Here is a 26,118-nt window from a genome sequence, read left to right as displayed (position 1 = left end):
AGGCAGGTTATGGTAATCAGGCGAGTTATTGTACAACAATGGTTTGTTCTGTAGACTACTGAAAAAAAAAATATAGCTTAAAGGGGCTAATAATTTTGTCCTTAAAATGGTGTTTAAAAAATTTAAATCTGCTTTTATTCTAGTGGAAATAAAACAAATAAGACTTTCCCTAGAAGAAAAAAATATTATCAGACATACTGTACTTTGAAAAATGTCCTCGATCTGTTAAACATCATGTGGGAAATATTTAAAACAGAAAAAAGGGGGTTTAATAATTCTTACTGCAATATATACACTGTTCAAAGGTTTGGGGTGAGTAGGATTTTTAAATGTTTTAAAATAAGCTTCTCCTGCTCACCAACGCTGCATTTATTTCATCGAAAATGCAGTAAAAAGTTGTTAAATGTTATTGCACATTAAAGTAACTGTTCAAAAGTAGTTAAAATTTTTATTTAATAATTTATTCCAGTGATTTTAAAGATGAATTTTCAATATTAATTATTATTGTTATTATTATTATTAATATTATTATTAATGGTAATAGTAATAAAAGCAATAATTATTGGAGTAATCATTTCATTGGAAACTACATGCAATAAGTAATAAATAAATATTGAATAAATCATTAATTAACAAATTAATTATAATTTTTTTTTACATTTAATAAATTCCGCTTTGATGAACAAAATAATTTTCATTAAAAAAACATGAAAAAAGGACCCCAAATTTTTGATCGGTAGTGTACCTGTATATGGAACAAATCAGTATAGTTATGATGGAAATTTAAGTTACAAACATTCAGTTTAAATTTACTTTAAATACTGGCACTACTTTGGCAATTCTGAGACAGAGGTTATAAAAAAGACAAAGCAAAAAATAAATAAATATTAGAAATATTACTCTCACTATGCAAATCTAAGAATTAAATGTTGCACATTAATTCAAAATTATTTGCATATAATACACCAATTAGGCCTGCACAATATATCGTTTCAGCATCGATATCGCAATGTGCACAGCCGCAACAGTCACATCGCAAAAATGAGCAATGTCCAGTCTGAATTATAGTTGACCAGGAGCAACGGAATTGTTTTTAAGCACTGTTTTTATATGGAATTTATATGATAAACATTTCTTATCATTTTTGTATTGTTTCTAGTCCAAATGTACATATAAAAGCAAAAAATATAAAATTATTTCACTTACCCTACTGGCAGATAATTTCCTTAAAACAAGCAAAAAAATCTCTTGATTTTCCCTTATTTCTTCTGATGGTGAAAACTAAACAATATTTTTACTTGGTCTAAGATTTGTGTTCAATATTTGGACTAGAAACAAGACAAAACAGAGTAAAAAAAGCATTTTTTTTTGCATCGTGATTATTCAATTTGTACCTGAATGCTGTTGGACTCCCCAGAAAACCGTCAAAAATAGAGTTATTCAAACTTTCTGAAACGGTATTTATATCACAAAATCTATAGCAGAAAAATAAAGTATCACAATATCAGATTTTCCAATATCATGCAGCCCTAACACAAAGTTTTAAAATCAATCTTCAACTATGTTTTCCATGTGTATAATATGTCTTATATACACAATTATTAGCCCTCTTGTTCAAAAGTGATTTTTTTTAACACATTTGTAAAAATGACAGTTTTAATAACTCATTTCTAATAACCATACTCTTTTGTGTCTGTCATGATGACAGTTCATAATATGTTTCTAATTATTTAGCAAAATACTAGTATTCGGCTTAAATATGAAGGCTTAACTAGATTAAGCAAGTTGGGTTAAGGCAAGTCATTGGACGTCAGTGATTTATTCTTTAGCCGATCAAAAAAAAATTCATAAGGATTTAAAAAATACATTCATTCATTCATTCATTCATTCATTCAAGAAATATACTATTATTATTATTACTATTTTGATTCCAACTATTTCCAACTATTGAAATAAGTAAATATGAAGAGTTCAGATGCAAAAACCTCTAAGTGCCGTCTGAAATTCCAATCGAAAATGAACATTTTTCTCAGCCTCCTTTGTTTATGTTGAGATATTTCACTTTAAAGACCAGGGAAAGGATAAAAGTGATATTACTGAACACACACAGAGTGATATTACAGAACATACACAGAGTGATATTACAGAACATACACAGAGGAGCCTGATAAAAATGCTCATTTTAGAGGAAACTTTCAGACGGCATTTTATTAACTTATTATTATTATTAAGTTTTCTATTACTACTCCAAAAACATATAGCGAAGCCTATACCCATCAGCACCAGGAACGTAGAAGATAAAATACCAGTATACTGAAGTAAATACCACAGTCTGTTGACACCAACAGTTCTGCTGACAGAAGAGGCCTTAGAATCACTCTGAGGAGGAGAAATTGTGATAATTAATAGCCAACTGATAGTCTTGGTATTTGTGTCTTTTGGCCACATGGTTACAAAAGCGGCCTTTCTTATATGATGAAATACTGTGAAGCTGATGGAGGATAGATTGCTAAAACGACTTTATCAGATTATGATGCAACGACACCGTCTCAGTTCGACAGAATTTTCATAAGAGTTCTCATGTGCAAATTCTGTTTTATCCCTCACTAATCTTAGGCAAGCATCAATTACATTTGCTTATCCTCACCAGCAGGGATTTAAACAAACTCCTAAAAGAAAAACGAAACTTTGGTGCATATAACTCATGATGTACAACTAGCATGAACAATAAACCTTCAATTGTGCTGTTATTATTATATAATAACTACTCTGAATTAGTAACTGCACAAAGCATCATCAGAACATCTTAGCGAAGCTTTGGAAACCATCATGGCAGTGTGTTTTGCATGGACAAGCACTCTATGATATCGCTTATTTTCATAATGAGGGCTTATGAATAGTGCTGAGGTATGAAGAATTTCTTCTATAGATTGAGCTGCAAAATGAAAAGGTTAGTGACCGTTCGTCTCTGGGGATGCAAGCTGGCTGAGGGACCCAATGAAAGAGGATTTGTTACTTGAAAAAGCCAATTAATCACCTCACAGAATATGTTAAAGAGCACAGATGATGGTTTTAAAAGGGAATCACTTATTTAGCCTCATCGTTTGAGAGCCTTTTATGTGCTTCTCAATGCTGAGCCCCAAAGCACGCATGTGTTTGTCAGGGTTGAGTGCTGCTTTCAAGGAGGATTTAATGTCACTGGAACAATGCTGTGTTCTGCACTGGCGACATTGCATTCAGTTACTGTGCCATTACCATGGTTCACCCCTTAACTCCCAAAAGTGGAGAGCAGATAGTAAACAATGGCAGATTGTTTTAGAGCAAATACAGTGAAAATGTGTATTATCTTGAGCAATATTCGGCTTTAATTAATAGGATTTTGCATGTGTACTCAAGAGCGACACGGTGGCTCAGTGGTTAGCACTGTTCCCTCACATCGAGAAGGTCACTGGTTTGAGTCACAGCAGGTTCAGTTAGTATTTCTGTTTGGAGTTTGCATGTTCTCCCAATGTTCGAATGGGTTTCCTCTGCGTGCTCTGGTTTCCAGTCCAAAGACATGCGGTATAGATCATTTTGAGGCATGTAAACAAAAACAATGGTCCTAACGCGTTTCCTGTTTTACATTTTTAATTTCCCTAAGCTTCAGAGAATCCAAAAACCTCCACATATTGATAAACAATCATATGGCAGGTGTTTTAATTCCCCCTTGTTACAGTTATGAAATAGTTTGACACCAAGCAGGCCATCTTCAGCAATCACCACATTGAAATGGTCTATAGGTGAATGAATAAACTAAATTGGCTGTAGTGTACTGTATGTGTGTGAATAAGTGTGTATGGGTGTTTCCTAGTACAATTTGGAGAGCTTGTGTTGCAGCTGGAAGGGCATCCGCTGTGTAAAACATATGCTGGGTGAGTTGGCGGTTCATTCCGCTGTGGCGATCACTGATGAACGAAGGGACTAAGCCGAAGGAAAATGTATGAATGAATGTTTACTCAACACCCCTTGACCATTTAAGTAAACGATTTCTCTAGTGTTTTAATGAAAACTGGTTTCAAGGTAAACGACGATACTTTTTCTGATGACTGGTTTTACTGTTTAAAATGTTCATTAACATAAAAAAAGTTATTGATTACCGCAATTTTGATAACTCTTTGTAAATTCTGTAACATTGTGATTAGCTAATTGTGGAAGTCTACAATGTACTGTAAATACACACACACACTCTTTATATATTAATATATTATATAAATTATGTTGTATTCCCTCATTTAAACTGTGTCCTGCACACTATTAAGAATACAGAGCCGAAGCTTGACCTTACAAAATGAAAATCGCAATCTGTTTGCCTGATTTGATTAATATAACTGTATCCAAATACTTTATAAATAATATTATGAAATAATAAAATTATAAAAAACTAAATTGTTTTTAGAAAATATATAAAGTCTTTTTTCAGATAGGGCTTTGTAAAATGAAAGTTCAAAATGGCTTAAAGTGGTTCAATTCATTTATATTATACTGTATATTCCTAGATTGTTATAGCTTTTGTTTGTTTTATGTCTTTTTATTTGTATGTCTTTTAATGATTTCAATATAGCTTAGGCTATTTTATCCAGATCTATGAAACTGTGTTGAGCCTACAAAAGTGAACACGGAATTTGTAAAGTTTTATGCCTTTCTGTTGTAATTATATGTGAATACAAATATATATTCATTATCTCCAAACTAAATAAATAAAAAAAAAAAAAAAAAACAGCCACTCGAGGCATCGGCGGAGCTGAATAGAGCTCTCTTTTGCCCAGTCTCTCACTCATAAATACATGCATCTAAACACGCATATTTGATGCACAAACACACCTTTTAAATGTGACAAAAACCACTAACAACTGAGTCAATGGAAAAGTGGTTGTTCCTTGCATCACCTTGTGGTTATTGCGTAAAGAAAAATTTGCAGCACTGCGAGAAGAAATGCGCGTTCTCAGTAGCCACATCTGTAGCTTCCCAGGTTTATCAAGCAATATCCTTGAATTATACACAGACACACGCGCACACACATACACTACAAAAAACAATGTACATGAAATAATACAAACAAATCCAAAATGCAGGGATCCATGTTTATGCCTTTTGTCATAAAATTGCACAAAGCTGCCAATTTTAGTTGTTTTTTAATTTTCAGATCCTATATACTTGCTGTATTTCAACGCAATCTCACAGCAATTCGTAACTTTTTGATTTAGTGGCTAATTCGTATGAATTCATACGATCTCATTCGTACAAGTTTGTATGATTTGCTCATCCCCCAATGGCGGTTGAGTTCAGGGGTTTGTGCAACGCCTCCTTTTTAAAATTGTACATTTTTGTAAGACTGAACTCGTGCGAATTTGTACGAATTAGCCACTAAACTGACAAAACATAAAATACTTACGTTTCCTTGTGAGATCAGGTTAGTAATTCATGTAGTTAAATAGGCAAGTCACTGGACAACAGGGGTTTGTTCTGTAGCCAATCAAAATTATCTATTTCTTAAGGGGGTAATAATATTGACCTTACAATATAAATATAGTATACAATTGGAAATAAATGCAATAGGAAATACTGTGATAAATGTCTTTCCTTGCTTGTTAAGCATAAATCAGCACCAGGAACATAACATTGATAACCATGAAAATGTTGGTCAGTATAATAATCATGATATTGAAGTCAAGAGGAACATGTATATATACTTCTCCATTTCCACCATAAGAGAGGCTATGATATGTATTAAATTTTTCCATTAACAGCAATGTCAAAGTTCATGAATAGATGCTTTGAATGAATGCACAGAATCGTAAAAACGACCAGATTTATTGCTGTCCTGGACTCAGCGTCTTGTGTGAGGCATTAAACTGAGGTCGGGATAATAGGACCATTTCATTTTCGCTCTCTGGATTCATTAGATTTTATGTGCATTGAAGTGCAGCAAGCCTTTTAATCGCAGCCCACTATCTAGCAGCTTTTTCATCTGCTTCATTCAAATATCAAACTCACTGATGTTTGTAATAGAAAGATATACTGTATGAAATATTTAATAAAATATGGAAAGATGTTATTACTTCAGTCTGTCATGATCCTTCTGAATTTAGACCAATTAGATCAATTTAATTCATCCCTGGTGAATATTTTAGACATATTAAAATCATGTAGCTATTTTGCAAGGTTCTAGTATTCATCGTTTAAAGTGCAATTTACAGACTTAACTATGTTGTCTGGGTTAACTAAGCTAAATTAATTAGGCAAGTCATTGGGCAACAGCGGTTTGTTATGCAGCCAATCAAATATATATATATTTTTTAATATATATTTTTTATATATATTTTTATTGACATTTTAACTATAAATCACAAAACACACTGAAACAAACAAACAAACAAACAGACAATGCCCATTTTAACAGTGCAATGCTAAAGAAAGACAGAATCAATATATATATAAAATATAATAAAATAAAATAAGGCGACGCAGTGGGTAGCACTGTTGCCTTACAGCAAGAAGGTTGCTGGTTTGAGTCCCGGCTGGATCAGTTGACATTTTTGTGTGGAGTTTGCATGTTCTCCCCTTGTTCGTGTGGGTTTCCTCCATGTGAATTGGGTGAGCTAAATTGTCCGTAGTGCATGTGTGTGTGAATGAGAGTGTATGGGCGTTTCCCAGTGATGTGTTGCAGCTGGAAGGGCATCCGCTGCGTAAAACATATGCTGGATATGTTGGCGCTTCATTCCGCTGTGGCGACCCCTGATTAATAAAGGGACTAAGCCAAAAAGAAAGCGAATGAATGAAAATAAAATAATTTATTTATTAATATTAATTTAGAATAAAACAGAATAATCAACACATTTCTAAATATAATAGTTTAAATAAATCCTCTCTAATAACTGATTTATTTGATTTTTGCCATGATGACAGTAAATAATATTTGACTAGATATTTTTCAAGACACTTCTATACAGCTTAAAGTGACATTTAAAGGCTTAACTAGGTTAATTAGGATAACTAGGCAGGTTAGGGTAATTAGGCAAGTTATTGTATAACAATGGTTTGTTCTGTAGACTATTGAAAAAAATTTAGCTTAAAGGGGCTAATAATTTTGACCTTAAAATGGTGTTTAAAAAAATTTGTAAACTGCTTTTAATCTAGCCGAAATAAAACAAATAACACTTTCTCAAGAAGAAAAAATATTATCGGACATACTGTGAAAATTTCCTTGCTCTGTTAAACATCATTTGGGAAATATTTAAAAGAGAAAAAAAATTCAGAGGGGGGCTACAATTGGAAATAAAAATTGGAAATACTGTGATAAATGTCCTTCCCTGCTTACTAAATATAAATCAGCACCAGGAACAAAATATTTTAGAAGATAATTTAAAATAATTTTCAAAGTCATCTTTGTTGCTAATATAATTAGCACCGAAACTAAAAACTTGTGTTAAAATATACAATCATGAAATGATAAAGCTTCAAAACAGAAGTATACACATAAACCGCATTATTAGTGTTTTACCAATTACTGCCCATCCTCCTCAGATTTCAGTAAAAGATACGATGACCAGGCACAAGCCTAAAATAGCAGCATTATGGGAATATTCCTCTGCATACTGACAGCCAGATTTGTCATACAGTGTGATTAACCGTGGCTATACATACAGCCGAGGACCCAGAATGAATGAGATTCTCATATAAAAACAGACCCTAGAGATGAAGGGCTTGAGTGGGTTTCTGGACACTGGAAATATAAACAGGTTCAGAGTTTAATGCTGATATACACTAAACAAACTGACACTGCCGGACATCAGCTTTAAGATTTATCGACCTCTGAAACCACTGAGTGTGCGGGGGATCCTGGGAATGGATGAATCAAAACCCACCCACTTCCAAGTGGGTCAGCCTTGGGTTATCATGTGTCTGCCAAACACTTCCTTTAAAGTAGGATTTAATGTTTCACGGAATGATTTAGGAGTGCCAAGTGGAACTGGATCTTTTGATTTCAACACTCCCCCTAGCATCTAGCTTTTGTTTTCTTGCCCAGAAGTGTTACCTGAGTTACTAAAGTCAATGGACCGCAGCGCTCCGTGTTAAAACTCTAGTGGGGTTTTTTTTACCCGTAAGCAGCAAAGTTGCCCACAGTTCAAGTTCAGGACCTTTCGCATGCCTTCTCTAGTCCTGGAGGACACATGCTGAAGTTTAAAAATAGGAGTGAATATGATCAGGTTCCGCGTTTTATTTTCATAGCTCAGAGGAATCCTGAGAGCGCAGACTCTCCTGGTCCTGGATTGTGGTCTGCAGAGGAAGTGGTTTTACATGCTAGACTTAGAACTAGCAGTCCACACACAGCAGGACATCTTTGGGGATCTTCTGTGAACACAATGCTTCCCCCCTGAGCTTTTTCAGCTGTCTCTCTGTAATAAATTGGGAATATATTTGCATATGTTTGGTCAGGTTTCCAAGCAGTGGAGTGGATAGAATAACAGTTGATTTTGGTTGCTGGATGTGGAATGACTAGAGGGTAGAGGTTCTGTGTCTGTGGTTTGAGAAAGTCCTAATTGCCTGCTGAATTTGTTCATGCTTTCTAAAAAAGCCATGTGAAATAAAAAGAGACCTGTTGCTTATATTATCTTTTTGATTTATTGGAACAAGCCTGTCCCCGCAGAATATGCTTAATCAGTAGTTTTAGTCCTGCATGCTTCATTAAGCGAAGCTTTCTTCATTGCAGGAGCTGCTACATTATTAGAATCATGTTTCTGAAAACTGTATTTTTACAGGATGTTCTTTGCTAATGTTTAACAATAAAAGCTGTAACATTGTATATGATGGGTTAAACACTGCAATATCTGAAGCATGCAGTGAAAACCACTTCATTTACATGCATTAGTTTAGCATCCAATTCATTTAAAGTCTGCAAATTAAGCTTAATTATAATAAAATATTAATAATTATTATTTAAATGTACAGATAAAATTCACTAAACTGCTCAAGTAAATAATGTGCAATTTCCAAATCCATTGATGTATTAAAATATTTCTATACTTGATTGTGATTTGTGAAAATAATTATATATTTTAACATTAAATTAAATTAAATTAAATTTATGTTTGTTTTCAATTCAAACCAGATGTTGCACCTAGAGCTGTGAAAAAAACACATTCAAGAAATTGATTCTGCGTTGATTCTGAGAATTTCAAAATGCAGCTGATGGTGCTTTAGTTGTAAAATATAGATCAGGACAACAGAGATGGGTAGCAAACACGAGCATAAAGGTAATCCAAGATCGTAGTCAAAAACAGGCGAATGGTCAGTAATAACGGGAATTAATAACGGGAAAACAAGGATCAAAACTCAGAAAGACTAGACAGAATTAACGCTTTTTGATGCTACAGAGGTTAACAGAGAACAAAACTCAGCAAAGTGTGTGAGAATGTGAGGTGTGTAAATAATCCAAGTAATGAGTCAATCATGACCTTCAGCTGTCAGTGTCTGAATGATTGTCAGCTGTGGCAGGAATGATGAGTGCAAAGACTGGGATTTGTAGTTCATATCAATGGCACATGTGCACAAGCTAGATTGATGGTGATCATGACATTAGGCAAGTTTTTAACTGTATATTCAATCGCTCTCGAGGAAGAGCATTTGTGTGTTTTTGAGTCATGCAAGCTTTAATGTCACGAGATCAAATGTAAACACAGCTCACTGTGAACACTCATTCTGTAATTCACTCAAACCTTTCCTAACTGTATTAATGATTATTTATGTGCAAGTGGTGTTTGTAAGGAATTGGATGCATGCAGAGTTCTGCTGATTGTAAAGCATACAGCACCAGCTGCCATATCTGTCACCATGACCCTCGCGTTTTTCCTGGGATTCTCACGTTTTTTACAATTCTACCCTAATATCATCCCGTAAAGTTTTTTTTCCTGTATTTCTCCCATATTTTTTTATCTTTCTATAGAGGGCGGCAATAAACATTAAAGAGCCAATCCTCTCTATATGCAACCCATACCACCGAACCACCAGGGGATGCTCCTTGCTCTTAAATGTGAATTTCTTCTGTGCTTTCATTTTATTTAGACATGAAAACACTTTAAAATAAATATAAAAACAGCAGGACACCCTTCCTTTCCATTACAGGCACCGTTGCCCCTTCTATGCAACCCCCAAAACAGTCAGTTCATGTAGAGATGCGTGACTTTCAACTCAATTGCATTTAATTCACCTTAATTTCTATAACGCTTTTACAATGTAGATTATGTCAAAGCAGCTTCACATAGAAGATCAGTAAATTGAAACAGTGTCAGTTCAGTTTTCAGTGTTTAAGTTCAGTTTAGCTCAGTTCAGTGTGGTTTAATATTCACTACTGAGAGTCCAAACACTGAAGAGCAAATTGGCGAAAGTAAAGAATTAAAAAACCATTGAGAGAAATGCGCGACCATTTCTCCTCTGACCATACGTCTTGTGCAGAGCTGCAGTCTAGGCGCCGGAGCCTGGAAGCTGGACCTCAGCGAAGACTCATATGTCCCTGGAGCGTCACAGGAATCACACGCTCAGACACAGTCAGACAGGCATGTTGTTAAATAGACACTGTTTTCCAAACGAATTCTGTACATGCGATTTGAAGTGGATCGAAAGTGGACACTTTGGTTTTTGGGTGTGTTTGAACAGACGTATACACATAATAATAATGAGAATAATAATAATAGAAAGTCCACTTGAATAACACACCAACAGGACATTTCAATGTAGCCTACTTGCTCCTGCTGGTTGCAATTGCACTACTGTGCTGTCGTGGCAATGCTACTACTGTCAATAACATTTTACTATTAATGAAATGTGGTTATTTTATTGCTTGTGCTTTTTTTAAATCCGTTTAATTTAAGTTATTGAGTTCAATTTTACAAAATATCTTTACATTACTGAATAAAATAGCAATTATTACAAAGAAGTTTCAGTTTTGCTGTTCAGCCAAATGCTTCCAGAATTTTCTGTTTGGTTTTTAGCCCAGAATTTTCATTTCTGTGCGTTTTATCATGTCTATCACACTCACATGACATTGCAGTTCTTCATTACCATGCAAGATATCTGCATATGTTTTAAAGCCTTGTCAGTGTAAACTCGTGTCATACTATATTCTGAGTGCACACATCAAAGGGCACTGAGAAAAGGGCAGCTGTCAGATGACATGTTGCATCAGTCAAATTAGTCTGTCTATATAAGCTGCAAAGATTTTTATTTATTTATTTTATTATAATTTTTTTTTTTTGCAAAGAATGCAGTTGCTTAAATACTGTTCAACTACCCAACCCCTTCAAAAACAAGACATAAAGCAGTTTATTGTCTGTTATATTATATTTATCCATGTTTGTATTTGGTTTATTATATATATATATATATATATATATATATATATATATATATATATATATATATATATATATATATATATATATATATATATATATATATTTATATATATGCACTTACAAAATCACCCCAGTCATTGTAAAATAATGAATTGTTGCTAAAAAGAGCTATTCAAGTCATCTGGAGAAATAGTTTTTATATCACGATGTTCAGCGCAGAAACACAAAATGTCGCAACATCAGTTTTTTTGTTCTGTAATTGTGCAGCCATAATGCCTCCATAGTAAAATGTTGGGAATGAGTATGTAACTGTCCGTAATTGATTTGTCAAAATAACATATTGTCTGCAGTTTTGAAAGGCTGAGCAGATCTACAGCAGCTTTCTTGCTCAGTGGTTTCTTGGCCTGCGGGTGATTTTATGCACAAGATAAGTTGTATGTGAATCGCTAGCCCAAGTGGAAAAAATGTGCTGAAGCTCCCAGATCTCAATTATTGCAATAACACTGTATTTAACATTAACATCTAATAAATCAAGTGGAAAAAAATTAACAGTGTAATTTACTGTTTCCGCAAGCAAAGCGAAGTTTGATTGTCCACTAAAATATTTCAGGGCTCCAAACTAACATTTGAGAGCACCGCCAGTAGTTTTTGTGAATAATTTTTGCTGTTTTAAGATGTGGAGGTACCTTTTATTTTCTGCATTAACTGTACTTTACAGATATACGTTGTTTTTAACAGTGAGGACCACAATGGAAACAGGCTTAGGGCTTTATTGTCTTTTTATCCTTGATGGTTTTATTTAAAAAATGTATGGGATACTTGTATCTAATCTAATCTGTCAAATAAAATTCATTTCTACAGAGCAAACACCTGATTTAGTGCCAGTGCACAATATTAATTATATTACAAGTTTTGTATCTTACACTGTAAAACCCAATAAGTTTTAAATAAACTCAAAACATTTGAGGAATTGCAACAAACCATTTAAGTTCAAAAACTAATCCTAATGAGTACTGGCAACTTAATCCCTTTGAGTAAACGAAGCAATTTAAGCACAGTAAAACCCGATGAATGAAGAGAACTTAAACCAACTGAGTACTGTAAAATCCAATACGTTCAGGCAACTCAAACCATTTGAGGAAACCGATTGCTACAAACCATTTCAGTTAAAAACAAACAAATCTACAGTTGAAGTCAGAATTATTAGCCCCCCTTTGAATAAAAAAAAAAAATCCCAAATGTTGTTTAACAGAGCAAGGAAATTTTCACAGTATGTCTGATAATATTTTTTCTTCTGGAGAAAGTCTTATTTGTTTTATTTCGGCTAGAATAAAAGTAGTTTTTAATTTTTTTAAAAACATTTTAAGGTCAAAATTATTAGCCCCTTTAAGCTATATTTTTTTTTGGTAGCTTACAGAGCAAACCATCATTATACAATAACTTACCTAATTACCCTAACCTGCCTAGTTAACCTAATTAACCTAGTTAAGCATTTAAATGTCACAAATGCACCGTTGCTTAAGTTGAGGGTAGCAGGAGTGTAAGTTGGGATTCAAATGTAAATATTATTTTTATTAACAAACATTTTTTTTTACCAATTCTAAGTTTTATATCTCATTTTATAAATTTGTAGATCATGAAAACCACACAAAAAGTAACTTTAAAAAGCCTAACTAAATATTTTTGAGAGGCGCATATGTAAAACAACTAATATAAATCATAAAAAAATTAATCATTAATACGTTTTTATTATTATTTTTATTCATTCATTTTGCTTTAGCTTAGTCTCTATTGTAGAGATCGCCACAGGGGAATGAACCACCAACTAGTCCAGCATATGTTTTTAACAGCGAATGCCCTTCCAGCAGCAACCCAGTATTGGAAAACACTCATACACTCTCATTCACACACACACTCATACACTATGGCCAATTTAGGTCCAATTCTTTTTTTGTACCCCTACCCCTTCTCCTTGGCCCTTGAAACAGAGTGTGAAGGGGAAGGCCTTCAAATTACCTGCACACGTCATCATACTGTATGTCATCGCCAGCTCTTGCTTCATATGAGATCGACAATGGTGACTGCTGTAGTTATTCCAGTTGCATTATTTTTTTGGTATTTATCTTCAGGAAATCCCTGAAGGCAATGATATTATGTTATCATAATGATTTAATATGGCAATAAGTTTGTAACTGTATTGTACACTTACATGTAAACACATGAAAACAACATTAACATTATACCAGACACTGTAAAAAGATCATTACCAGCCACTAGACTTTACTGACAGGGTATCTGAGTGTCATCGAGTGTCAGAATGTTGTGGGACTACTATACATGAGTTATTATTATGGATTATAGATAGCGAAATTTAGCGGTTTTTAATTTAGCAGGTTTTCTAAAAAGCATGATGGCAAAACATGAACACCATTATGATTGTATTAAAACATATGCTTGTTTGTTGTAAAATTTCATAATAATGACAAAAAAATACTACTTTGTGTATCTTTTTACTTCCGTGCTTTCACTGTAGCTGGTGTATTCTGGGAAATTTTTCTTAACCCTTGGTTTCGAGTGTGGTCCTGAAAAATCTCTGTTTCAAGGGCTATCTAGCCCTTCCCCTTAGCCCTACGCCTTCAAGATAAAGAGAATTGGGACACCCCCACACCTTCACATGAATGTGCAAAAAGATGGGTAGGGTAAGGGGAAGGCTAAGGGATAGAATTGAGATTGGGCCTTAGTCTATTCAATTCACATATACCTTATGTCTTTCGACTGTGGGGAAAACTCATGCGAACACAGGAAGAACATGTAAACTCTGCACAGAAATGCCAACTGGTCCAGTGACCTTCTTGCTGTGAGACGACAGTGATATTGATATATTAATATTATTATTGATACTGATATATTAAACTTGATATGAATGTCCTGCATTTCTGCCAGTGGTCTGCCAAATTTGCCTTTAAAGGGATAGTTCACTCAAAAATGAAAATAATCTCACCATTTACATCATTTTAGATAGTTAAAAAATTCTGGTTGCTGAGACTTACTTACTTCTATAGACTTACAACATTACAATGGAAGCGAAACATAAAAGGGAAAGAAACCTTAATAGGTTTTGAACAGGTGAAGGATGAACTTAATTTACAGTGTGCACTGTCAACTATGGCAGAATTAAATTTTTAATTTTATTTTTTGGGGGGTTCACTGTGCCTTTAAGTGAATTTGTTTTGCAGTGCCATGTAATAAACTTGAACAGGACTGTGTAGAGGTGATGTAGTTGACTGATTCAGCCAAAACACATTTACTCTAGCGTTCAAAGCACTGTCTTTTCTTTCAAACAGAGGTGATAAATAGTCCATGTGGTGCATAGTCCAAACAGGTAGCATTGTTTCATTCTGTTTTTGGTGCATTCAGTGATGTTTCTCATATGCAACATAATATCATCACTTATCAGTTTTCAGCCTCACTATCATTAAAAAAGGTATCAAAATAGAGTCCTGGTTTTGGCATAGACTTGAAGCTTCCACATACTTAATGTACACGCTACAAGTTATTTCTCAACATAATTCAGCAAAGTGAATGTTTCTGAGTATTTATTCATTTGTTTTCTCCATTCTTGACAGTTGTGTGATGTGGGTGTACAGAAATATGTGTGTAAACGTGTAGAACGACACTACCACCTATAGTTGGTAAAAGTGCTACTTTTAATGGAATAGTTCACACCAAAAAATGAAAATTTATGGTTAATTTATAGTTAATTCACTCTCAGACCGCTAAAGATAAAGGTGACTTGGTGACATTGATTATTCATATAATGCAAGTCAATGGTTACCTGTTATTTAGATTAAAAATAAACACATAAAAACAAGTCCAAATCATTCCCACTGAGGTTTTATCAAGAGAAACAATTGCTCAGGTCTCTGTGCTCACAGGTGTAGCGAGTGCAAGCTCTCAGTCGCTTGATGACTCATGCTTGAGATGATGAGAGTGAGGATGCATGTTTTTGCCAAAATGGTTCTTATCTGTGATTTTTCAAGATGAGGCAACTGCTATAAATTATGCTGGCAGACACGGCTTCTGATACAGTGAATGAACCTGTGTCAAGTGACTGGGTGCTCTCTACATCTGGCACACGTCTAGAATCGTTTGCCAAGACTGTGTATTAAAGATAATAATATTAAATAATCTTCAATGTCTTGCACAGACCAAATATTCACTTCGGTGAATAATCAAGAGCGACAGATTCATTTGGACTTGTGTGTTTATTTTTAATCTCAAAAAGGGGTGACCATTGACTTGCATTTTATGAATCACCAAAGACCACATACTCAACTAAAACCACATTTACTGTTCTGCTGAAGAGGAAAAAGTCACCTATACATCTTCAATGCCCTGATGGGGAGTAAACTAACTGTAAATATTCATTTTTAAGTAAACTATCCCTTTAAATCACAATGTTTGTTTGCTTCATTCATTTTCTTTTCGGCTTAGTCCCTTTATTAATCTGGGGTCGCCACAGCAGAATGAACCGCCAACTTATCCAGCATATATTTTATGCAGCAGATGCCCTTCCAGCTGCAACCCATCACTTGAAAACATTCATACACCCTCTTTCACAAACATACACTACGGACAATGTTAGCCTACCCAATTCACCTATACCCGGAGGAAACCCACGCTAACTGACCCAGCCGAGGCTCGAACCAGCGGCCTTCTTACTGTGAGGCGAACGTGCTACTCACTGCGCCAACATAAGCAAAAACAACCAACATACAAAATCTATACTTATATATAAATAAAATATGTAAAGCATATTAAAATTAATTAATTACAATTGAAAGCAATTTTTTTAATGAGACTTAAAAGCACCAAGGGAAGAGCATGTCTTGATATGTAAAGACAGACCATTCTACAGACGAGAGGCTGTGACAGAAAAAGCCCCGTCTCCTTTTGATTTTAACTGGAATTTGGGAACAACTAGCTGCAACTGGTTTTCTGACCTAATTGGCCTCAATGAAGTGTGCCAGTGAAGAAGCTGACCCATGTAAGTAGGTGCCAGACCATTCAAACCTTTTAAAACAAAATAACAATAACTTGTATTGAATCCTAAATTGCACTGGGAGCCAGTGAAGGGATGATAAAACTGGTGAGATACTATTTTTTTTTGTCCCAGTAAAAAGACTTATAGCTGCATTTTCAACCAGCTGCAGGCATACAATTGAAACATGCCAAACCCCTGAGTACAAAGAGTAGCAGTAGTCCAATCTGGACATAATAAAAACGTTGATGATGGTTTCCATCTCCTTAAAAAAACAGAAAAGGCTTCAGTTTAGCAATTGTCCTTAATTGATAGAAAACACTTCTGACTATAGAATTTATTTGCTTGTCAAACTTTAACTTGGTGTCACAAATAACTTCAAGGCTCTTTGCGTGATTGTGGACCTTAGGCTTAAATTAACCTATTAATTGTAGATTCACAGACATTTAGAGGGCCAAATACTTGATTCCTTCAAGTGTAAAAAATTACCCCCAACCATTCCAATGAGCTGAAGATCTTAGCCTGAACCCAAATAGACCTGATTAGTTTGGTCGGGTTAAGGCTTAATTTCTCTCATTTTAAACGGGCTCGGTTTGCACAATAAATGAGCTGTCATGTGATGTGTTTCATATAGCATGAGAAAGATGCGGAAAAATGGATGTACATACAGTTAATGTCAGAATTATTAGCCCCCCTTTTTCGCAGTATGTTTGATAATATTTTTATATTATTTGTTTTATATTATTTGATCTTATTTGTTTTATTTCGACTAGAATAAAAGCAGTTTTTAATTTTTTAAACACCATTTTACGGTCAAAATTTTTAGCCCCTTTAAGCCATATTAAATAATTCAGGGGGGCTAATAATTCTGACTTCAATTGTATATACCAAATATAGCCAAATACCCATCTTAATATAGAATCTATTACACTGTAATTTGATAAAAGGGATTGGGCTATTTATGTAATTATTAAGAGTGCTAAGATATGTTATAGTGGAGTTTTTAATTTTTTTTTACACTTCCAAGTGAACTATAGTTTACATTCATAAATTATGTAAAAGCGTGTTTTAATGACTCATTCTTGACAGAATCTACATGCATGCACTAGCGACCTTTGTGACGACCTTTGAATAATGTCTGGCTGTAAACAGGTTTGTGCTTTTAAAATTTGTTAATTAAAGTTGTTGGGTTTGGGCCGAATTGTGTCAAACTTAACCATTAATCCCTTATTACAGCTCTAGTACAGTTCAGGACGGCACAGTACAATATGCATTTATGTCCATTTCCACTGTCAAAATATGAAAAGTGAACTGTTTTAATAGGTCATACACCGCTTGCATCTAAAAATGTGTGCAAACCGCAAAATATTATTCTTTGTATTTGCGTGAACACGTTTACATTTGAAATATGAGTTTGCAAACTATGAGATATGTATGCTGGCCTTTTTCTTCAAGCAAGAATGATGTTGATGGCAACTTTCTGGCGTACGCCATGTAAGGCAACTGTTGGCATTGGTCTCTGCTGAATTAATAACATTGCCACTTAACTTCACGGTTGGATGTGCTGAGCATAAAACTGCAGAACTTGTTTGTAATGAGTGGTTATTTGAGTTATTGTTGCCTTTCTATCAGCTGAATCAGTTCATTATCCCTTGACCTCTGGCATCAACAACTCATTTTTGCCAACAGAGCTGCTGCTCACTGGACATTTTCTTTGCTAAATGCTTCTTTGGTGAATGATTCCTTCATTGCAATGACCTTTTTTGTTGTTGTTTTTGTGATTATCTGGCCCGGGTTGAATTCTTGAATAATGACTTTATTGTAAACTGGAGAGAACTGTTTTAGCACAGCATTAAATACCATTAACTAAAAACATGTAAACATTTTTATCCTTTAACTAGAGCACCATATTTTTACTATAGATGTGGCTATGGAGAATGCACGTTTCTTCATGCACAGTGCTGCAATTTGTCATGCATAGACACGCGCTGTGCTGCAGCAGCAAAGGCCACCTTTTCATATAAAAAAAAACACTTTTGTTTTACGCAATAACCACCAGGTGGCGAGGGAACAACCACTTTTCTATTGTCGGGCCAGCATGAGCGAACACCCCCCAAATCAAACAGCCTGTTCAGGGATGCGTTTCCGAAAACCATCGTTAGCCAACTAAGGTAGCAAGTTCCATCGTTATAAACATAGTCTGTTAATTTGGTGTTTCCCCAAGTCCGTCGTTCCAACAAACATTCGGAAACTGCGTCGCAAACTTGTACTGTGTTTGCAACTACTTCTCTAGATCTGTAGTTACATGTAGAATGTAAAAGCAACTGTGTTCTATTCCCAGTTATCCCCCTCTATTCCCTATTCCATTCGAAACGTTTCAACATTTAAACTTGAAATGGTTTTATTAAAAAATTAAAGGCATTAAAAGTCATCTCTCTTTTGTACTTCGCTTTTCAATGTATTTTTTACAGTTCAGTTTAAGTGATCTTCCAGCCTGATCTCACGAGAAAACTTAAGTATTTTACGTTTGTCAGTTTAGGGGCTAATTCGTTCAGTTGTACGAAAACATCTGATTTTAAAAAGGAGGCGTGGCACCCAACCCCTCCCCCAAACCCAACCGACAATGGGCGATGAGCAAATCGTACTAAATGTACGAATTAGCCACTAAATCAAAAAGTTACGAATTGCCGTAAGATTGTGTTGGATCTTCATATTGACAATTGAAACTCCATTCGTAGTGCACTAAAATCATCGTATTATCTAAATAGTTTACACAATATTTAAAACTCCTGTTGTTTATTGTTTTTTAGAAAATAACTAAAGTCTTTTTTCACGATCCTTGCAAAAAGACAATTTAAAAGGCTATTATTAGTAATGTAGCTATGACTAATTTGTTATAGCTTTGTTTGGTTTATATGGTTATATTGGTTATTTATATTTATTATATCCCTAATGTGTACTTTTATGACACCATTAGCTAAAATGACATAAAAACAACTGTCATTCTGTTGTATTCATATATTTCTATTATCTCTAAATAAATAATGAATAAATAACTAAGCAAATCAAGCATCATCGCACTCTTCACTCAGTCGCTCACACACGACATCTAAATGCCTACATTTCATGCACAACACACCTTTTAAACATGACAGAAACTCTAGAAAACCGAACACTACTGCCTTTTTGTACTGTAGCCTGCGAGCATTCTTGTGTGCTGTTGCAAACTAGTGAAATTGCTGCGGACCTATCATCACCCTCTTGTTTATATTCCCCGGAAACTCCAGTAATTCCACAATCCATGTATTGTGTATTATTGTGTATTTTTGAAGCTTACTTTTGAAATCTATGTTATATTGAACTGAGCAAACTACAGAGTCTGTATTTAGAGTAGAATTTTTAAAACAATTATTCTAATCTATATGTAGTTTTAGTCATTTTACTACAACATTCGTTGCATCATGTGCAAGATACTGAAAAAGACTCACAATCAAACTGTGCACTTACAAAGGATAACAATGGAAGTAAATTCACAAACAATTAGAAATGAACCAATAAAAATATTAAATGTTCATTAAAGCATACTTAGAAACATCTGGTGAAGCTGCTTAATTATATTCACCCCTGCAGTTCACAATGATAATTTTTCCACTCACCTGCATCTGTATCAGTACCCAGGCATGAGCAAGTTATGCCAAATCAGTGGAAACACTCAGGGGCTAGGATTATGTTTGAGCCCTGAAATAGCTTCAAATATGTATTTACTCTGCAGGGGATATTCTGGAGCAGCTTGCGATGGATATATTTTTTAAAAGTGTATTTTTGTAACTATATACGAGCAGCTTTTATTCGTTTGTATCAGTGTAGGACAACAGTAGCCCCTGGTTCTGCGTATTCAGCTGTACCACACTGAGGCAGGAAAGGGTGGTTCAGATCACATTACTGAGCATCAACATTAAACACATTTGTCCAGGTAGTCTAGTAGCTGTGTTTCATAACAGCAATTAGCCAAGCTGATTGGCAGATGCTGGTTTAACTTTCAGCCTGAATTAAACCATACTTTTGCTTATTTCTGTACTGCGTTTTATAGGCTTGTTTTCATACTCTCTGGATCTATTTAAGTTCCAGTATGGTATTTCCTCAGACTGTGTTGCAGTGGTCTGATTTCACACCCTCTTTTGTAATATCCTGCTATCCAGACGAACCTGAGCTCCAGTTCACATTAATCCCTCAAATTGTCACCGGATTAGCTGGTATTGTTCAAACCATCATAACGTGACAGTTGAAATAACCTTGTCTTTTCGTACATGGAAAACAATATGACAAGCTTGGGTCTAGTACATTGCAGCAGTGGTTTTCAACAAAAATTAGGATAAACACAAACAACAATTGACACTTAAAGTTAAATTAAAATAAAGAAACAGTAAAAATATGTTCATTAATACAAAAAATTAAAATTGCTGTATGTAATTTTTGACATTGAATAGCATAATAATACCATAATATGTTTGCAGATATTTAAAAAAACATGCCAAATGAAACATTCTTGTTTATCTGAAAAAACAATGCTGAAGTCAGAAATTCTGCTTTGAAAATGTGCGTTACATACCGTAAAGTCTTTGGTCTTTGTTTTGGTTCTTTTAACTTGCCCAATGCCAGTTTAGCCAATTATATGCCTTGGTGGAAACAGTGTTTCGCGTGATCAGAAATGCATCCGTGACCGGAATGTGACCTCCGGTGGACAGTAGCATACCCTAAATGAGACTCAGATTCAGAGTTCCACATGAGGTGGTTATTAGTTAGCAAATAATATAAATATGGGCATTCAGAAGCACAGAATATGCACTCATTTTATGAAATGGTAAGATTTATAATCTAATTAATACATATTAAACCTTTTTAACATTATAAATGCAGATGCTTAATTACAGATTACAGTTGAAGTCAGAATTATTAGCCGACCTGAATTATTAGCCTCCCTGTATATTTTTTCCCCAATTTCTGTTTAATGGAGAGCCGATTTTTTTCAACACATTTCTAAACATAATAGTTTTAATAACTCATTTCTAATAACTGATTATTTATCTTTGCCATGATGACAGTAAATAATATTTGACTAGGTATTTTTCACGACACTTCTATACAACTTAAAGTGACATTTAAAGGCTTAACTAGGTTAATTAGGTTAACTAGGGCAGGTTAGGGTAATTAGGCAAGTATTGTATAATGATGGTTTGTTCTGTAGGACTATCGGAAAAAAAAAAAATAAAGGGGCTAATAATTTTTACCTTAAAATGGAGTGAAGTAATTAAAAATGCTTTTTCTCTAGCTGAAATCAAACAAATAAGACTTTCTCCAAAGAAAAAAATATTATCAGACAATACTGTGAAAATTTCTTGCTCTGTAAACATCATTTGGGAAAATATTTAAAAAGGAAAAAAAAAATTCAATGGGGGGCTAAAAATTCTGACTTCTGTACATGTGTATCAAAAAATGTGAAATCAATTATTAAATTAGCCAAATTAAACTAGTCTTTTTCAAATCTAGGAAAAAGAACATACAAAAAGTTTACCAGAAATATATATATTGTGTTAATCATTTATGTTGGTCCCTTTTGTAAAACATTTTAGGATAGAATTTAATAAAACTATTAAGTAATATTTTATTTTGATTACACCAAAGTGTACTACATAGAAACGTTCTTTTAATAAAATAATAAAAACAAAGTTTTCAAATCTGAATAGTTCATAGTGAGTCATATTATAAGGTTTTTCTTAGGACAAACCAAAATGATGTACAAGCTTATAATTTATATCACAGACATTAAGATAAAAGCATTATTAATATATTAAAATATAACCATTTGTTTATTTTATCAAGACATACTGTGAAAAAAAAATCAAAGGGGGGTTAATAATGGGGACTTCAATAATATGTGTTGGTTGCATTATTTCACAGTTCTAAAGTTCAATTTCAAACGTTTATTTATTTTCAAGATCTGAGGTATCTGCTGATTTCAGTAGTATGGCAATATATATCTTGTAAAATGGCATTTAAACTCACTTGTTAGCATTAACACTGAATAAAGCACTGAGGTGTACCTGAGGTGATCATTGTCAGTTTCTGTTGTTCAGCTGCAAAAAATAGAGACCGTTTCTAATATCTCAATTCTAGCAGTTGGTTAGAACAAAAACTCATTTTAATATGGAAAATACATGCCTCTGCTGTTGCTTTTATATAAGAACCCGGTTTAAATCAGTCCTTTGGGGCTCGATCGTCATACTCGCTCCTGTTTGTTCCTCAATCTGGCAACCTGCGCTTGTGTTTGGTTTTGATCCAGGAATGCAATCCCTAGTTTCAACCACTGGGGTGTCAAACTTACATACTGCACCTTTCAATGACACGCTGTTTTGTCATTAACATCAATTTCAGAAAATGAATCACTATTTTCACTTAAAAAACATTAAGCATAACTGTTTTCAACACTAAAAAGAAACATTTCTTCTGCAAGTCGGCATATAAAAATGATTTATGAAGGGCCTGAAGATGAGAAATTCTGCTTCAAATTAGATTTACTATCAACACAAGGGGATTCTACACAGATTTCATTTGTCACACAGATATCTATTAAAAAGCATTATTCATGTTGGTTTCATTTTGTAGTCATACAGTGAAGGATATTTGGAATACAGAAACACAATAAATAAAAAGTCCACATTCTAAAGTGTAGGCAGCACAGTGGCTCAGTGGTTAGGCACAGCCAGAAGGTCGCTGTTTGAGTCCCAGCTGGGTCCAGTTGGCATTTCTGTGTGGAGTTTGCTGTTCTCCTCAGGTTCAGCGTGGGTTTCCTCTGCGTGCTTCGTTTCCCCCACAGTCCAAAGACATGCGCTATACTGTATGTGAATTGAATTGATTTGCTCTGCAGTTTTTGAACTCTCAGCAGTGAATATTAACCACACTGAACTAAACTAAACCGAACTTCAACACTGAAAACTGGGACTGACACAGTTTCAATTTACTATAATCTTCTATGTGAAGCTGCTTTCACACAATCTACATTGTATAAGCGCTATAGAAATAAAGATGAATTGAATTGAATTAACTAAATTGGCCGTAGTGTATGTGTGTGAATGAGTGTGTATGGATGTTTCCCTGAACTGGGTTGCAGCTGGAAGGGCATCCGCCTCTGTAAAACAATGCTGGATAAGTTGGCGTTCATTCCACCTGTGGTGACCCCTGATTAATAAAGGGACTAAGCTAAATGAAAAGAATGTGATGTGCTTCCAAATGAAATGGAATATTGAGTAGGGGGCGGGGCTTTCTTTTTCCACATCATTCCCTCATAGCAAACTAACAGTAAGGGGGCGTGGTTAGGAATATTGTGTCTGAAGTGTCCAAACTGATGTCGGCCCACTCAAATCATAGAAGCAAATTGATCAGAATTTAATTAAAGATTATCAAAGCACATTATTTCCCCCTACAGAACCTATCGTTAAATAATAACTATTTGCACTAGCAAATTAAACATTGCAAATTTAGATTTCGCCCTCACTTTAAACTGATTTGCTTTAGTTCTTTTGAATGTAAGATCATCAACCGGAAGCTCAACATTAAACGTAATCATCATGTGCAGAAAAGGTGGATATAGAGACTTCAGAGCAGCTTTTCCTCTGACAGCACAGATCTCCATCATCTGCATGATTTGATTACCATTGGCTTTATAACATTTCTGAACATCTGGTTGTGCCCAAGGCAAGCTGTGAGCCCATGTTGGCTTCACCCTCATGTTCATCTAATGCAGTTCAGCTGCGACCAGCAGAGAAATGCACAACGGTAGAAGGAGATGAAAGGACTTGTTTGAGTGTTTGTGTGCAGCAGTGAGCAGCACCTGAGGCCGCTCCACTCTTATGAAGAAATCAGGTGCAGGTTAAAGATGGGAATGTCTGGAGCAAAGACAGCTGCTGGCCCTTGCTTTAAATAGAACACACACATGGTCTTGTTTTAGATTTTCTGCATAAATACACACGGGTTGCCAGTTGCATTACTGAATTTATTGAGTGCATTTCATTTAGGAACAGTGTTTATGTTGCCAGTCATTAATTAATTTAAGTAAATATATCTACTAAAAAATGTTAATTAATATTAAGCAGAAGAAAATATATCAGAAGAACATATCAGTTGTAAAACAACATCAAAAATGCAAGAAATCTTTCATTTCAACTAAATGAAATGAGTGCAGTTCTAAAAGTATTAATACTATATAATTTAGATTTAACAGCTATGTTTTGTTGTTTTTATATATATATATATATATATATATATATATATATATATATATATATATATATATATATATATATATATATATAATATATATATATAATATATATATTATATATATATATATATAATTATTTATTTATTTATTTTTGTTTGGCAAAAGTTAATGTTTCTATTTACCAAAAAAGTGCTGCTATAGGTATACTACAATGAAAAAATATATATAGCAGTACTGTATAGTCAAACTTTGATATGATATATTTCATCAACACCCATTTCTGTCTTGCTCATATTAGTAGCACTTCCTTTAGTGCACTTTTTTATACCAACTGACTGTTGATATACTACAGGTGTATAGCATATACAATATATATATATACAATATATAATATACAATATATATACACGAGCAGCAGTGCGATATGGCTGTATAGAAGGCACGCGTTGGCTAGAGGCCGCAGGCCGAATGCCTTAGTGTTCCACCAGTGACTATATACAGCCATATCGCACTGCTACTCGTGTAATATTGCATTTTTACAACAGTTCGACAGCATAATTCTGTATAGAAAAAAGAAAATCAAAAACGGATAGTCTCAAAAACCCTTTTGTTTGACAAAATACTTTCTTCAGCCATTGATTCACATCTGCAGCTGACATGAGAGCAGAAACAATTGCTACTTCACCAATGTCAACTTTAGAGCTAGAATTTGAATGATTGTCCTGCACTATGTAAAGTGTTGTAGAGTCTACGTGATGACAAAACAGATGATTTTCCTCACATTTTAAGATTATAAGGCTGAACGTCATGAAATTCCTAGAATTTCTCTGGAAAAAATGTAGCCCTGAAAAAGCCAAAGCAAAGCAATCACTACTAGATTACTATGACATAAACACAGCAATATAAGATACAAAAGAGAGAGATCGACTTAGAATGTCACTTACCAGTTCTATAATTATGTTTGTTTTAATTTTACGCTCAGAAAAACATTTCTGTCCCCTGGCTTATTATGTGGTCTCTGTCGCTATATTGTGGCGGAACAATGTAACGTCAATTTCTTTGCTCAAGTCATGCTAAATTACTACAAATTTGTACTACAAAAATATTAAATGTTACTGCAATTTATATGAAATTAATTTATCAATCAAAAACATTTAATAAACAACAATATGGAGCCAATTAGATCATTCAAAAGAATTACAACCAAGTTTTCATTCAGAATTAAGCTAAACTTAACACTGCAGTCAAATCTACTTGCTCTGGAGCAAATAACAGATGACTGTGACCAAAATATTGCCTTTAGATATAGCCTAAACAAATAATATTTTACAGTAGACTAAAATAAAGACCCATTATACTTTTGAATTAGTAGCCATCAGAGGAGTGCTCACGACAGGCAATATGACAGG

General features: G+C 34.3%; 1 protein-coding gene across 1 annotated transcript in view; it reads left to right on the top strand.

Annotated features, from left to right (window-relative positions):
* calcrla (calcitonin receptor-like a) overlaps positions 1–26,118 on the top strand; it is a 62,741-nt gene that overhangs the window by 827 nt on the left and 35,796 nt on the right. The window lies entirely within an intron of this gene.

This window comes from Danio aesculapii, chromosome 9 (assembly GCF_903798145.1).
Source record: "Danio aesculapii chromosome 9, fDanAes4.1, whole genome shotgun sequence".
Taxonomy (NCBI): Eukaryota; Metazoa; Chordata; class Actinopteri; order Cypriniformes; family Danionidae; genus Danio; species Danio aesculapii.
The sequence above is the reverse complement of the archived record's forward strand: the minus strand, read 5'-3'. Positions and strand labels throughout refer to the sequence as shown.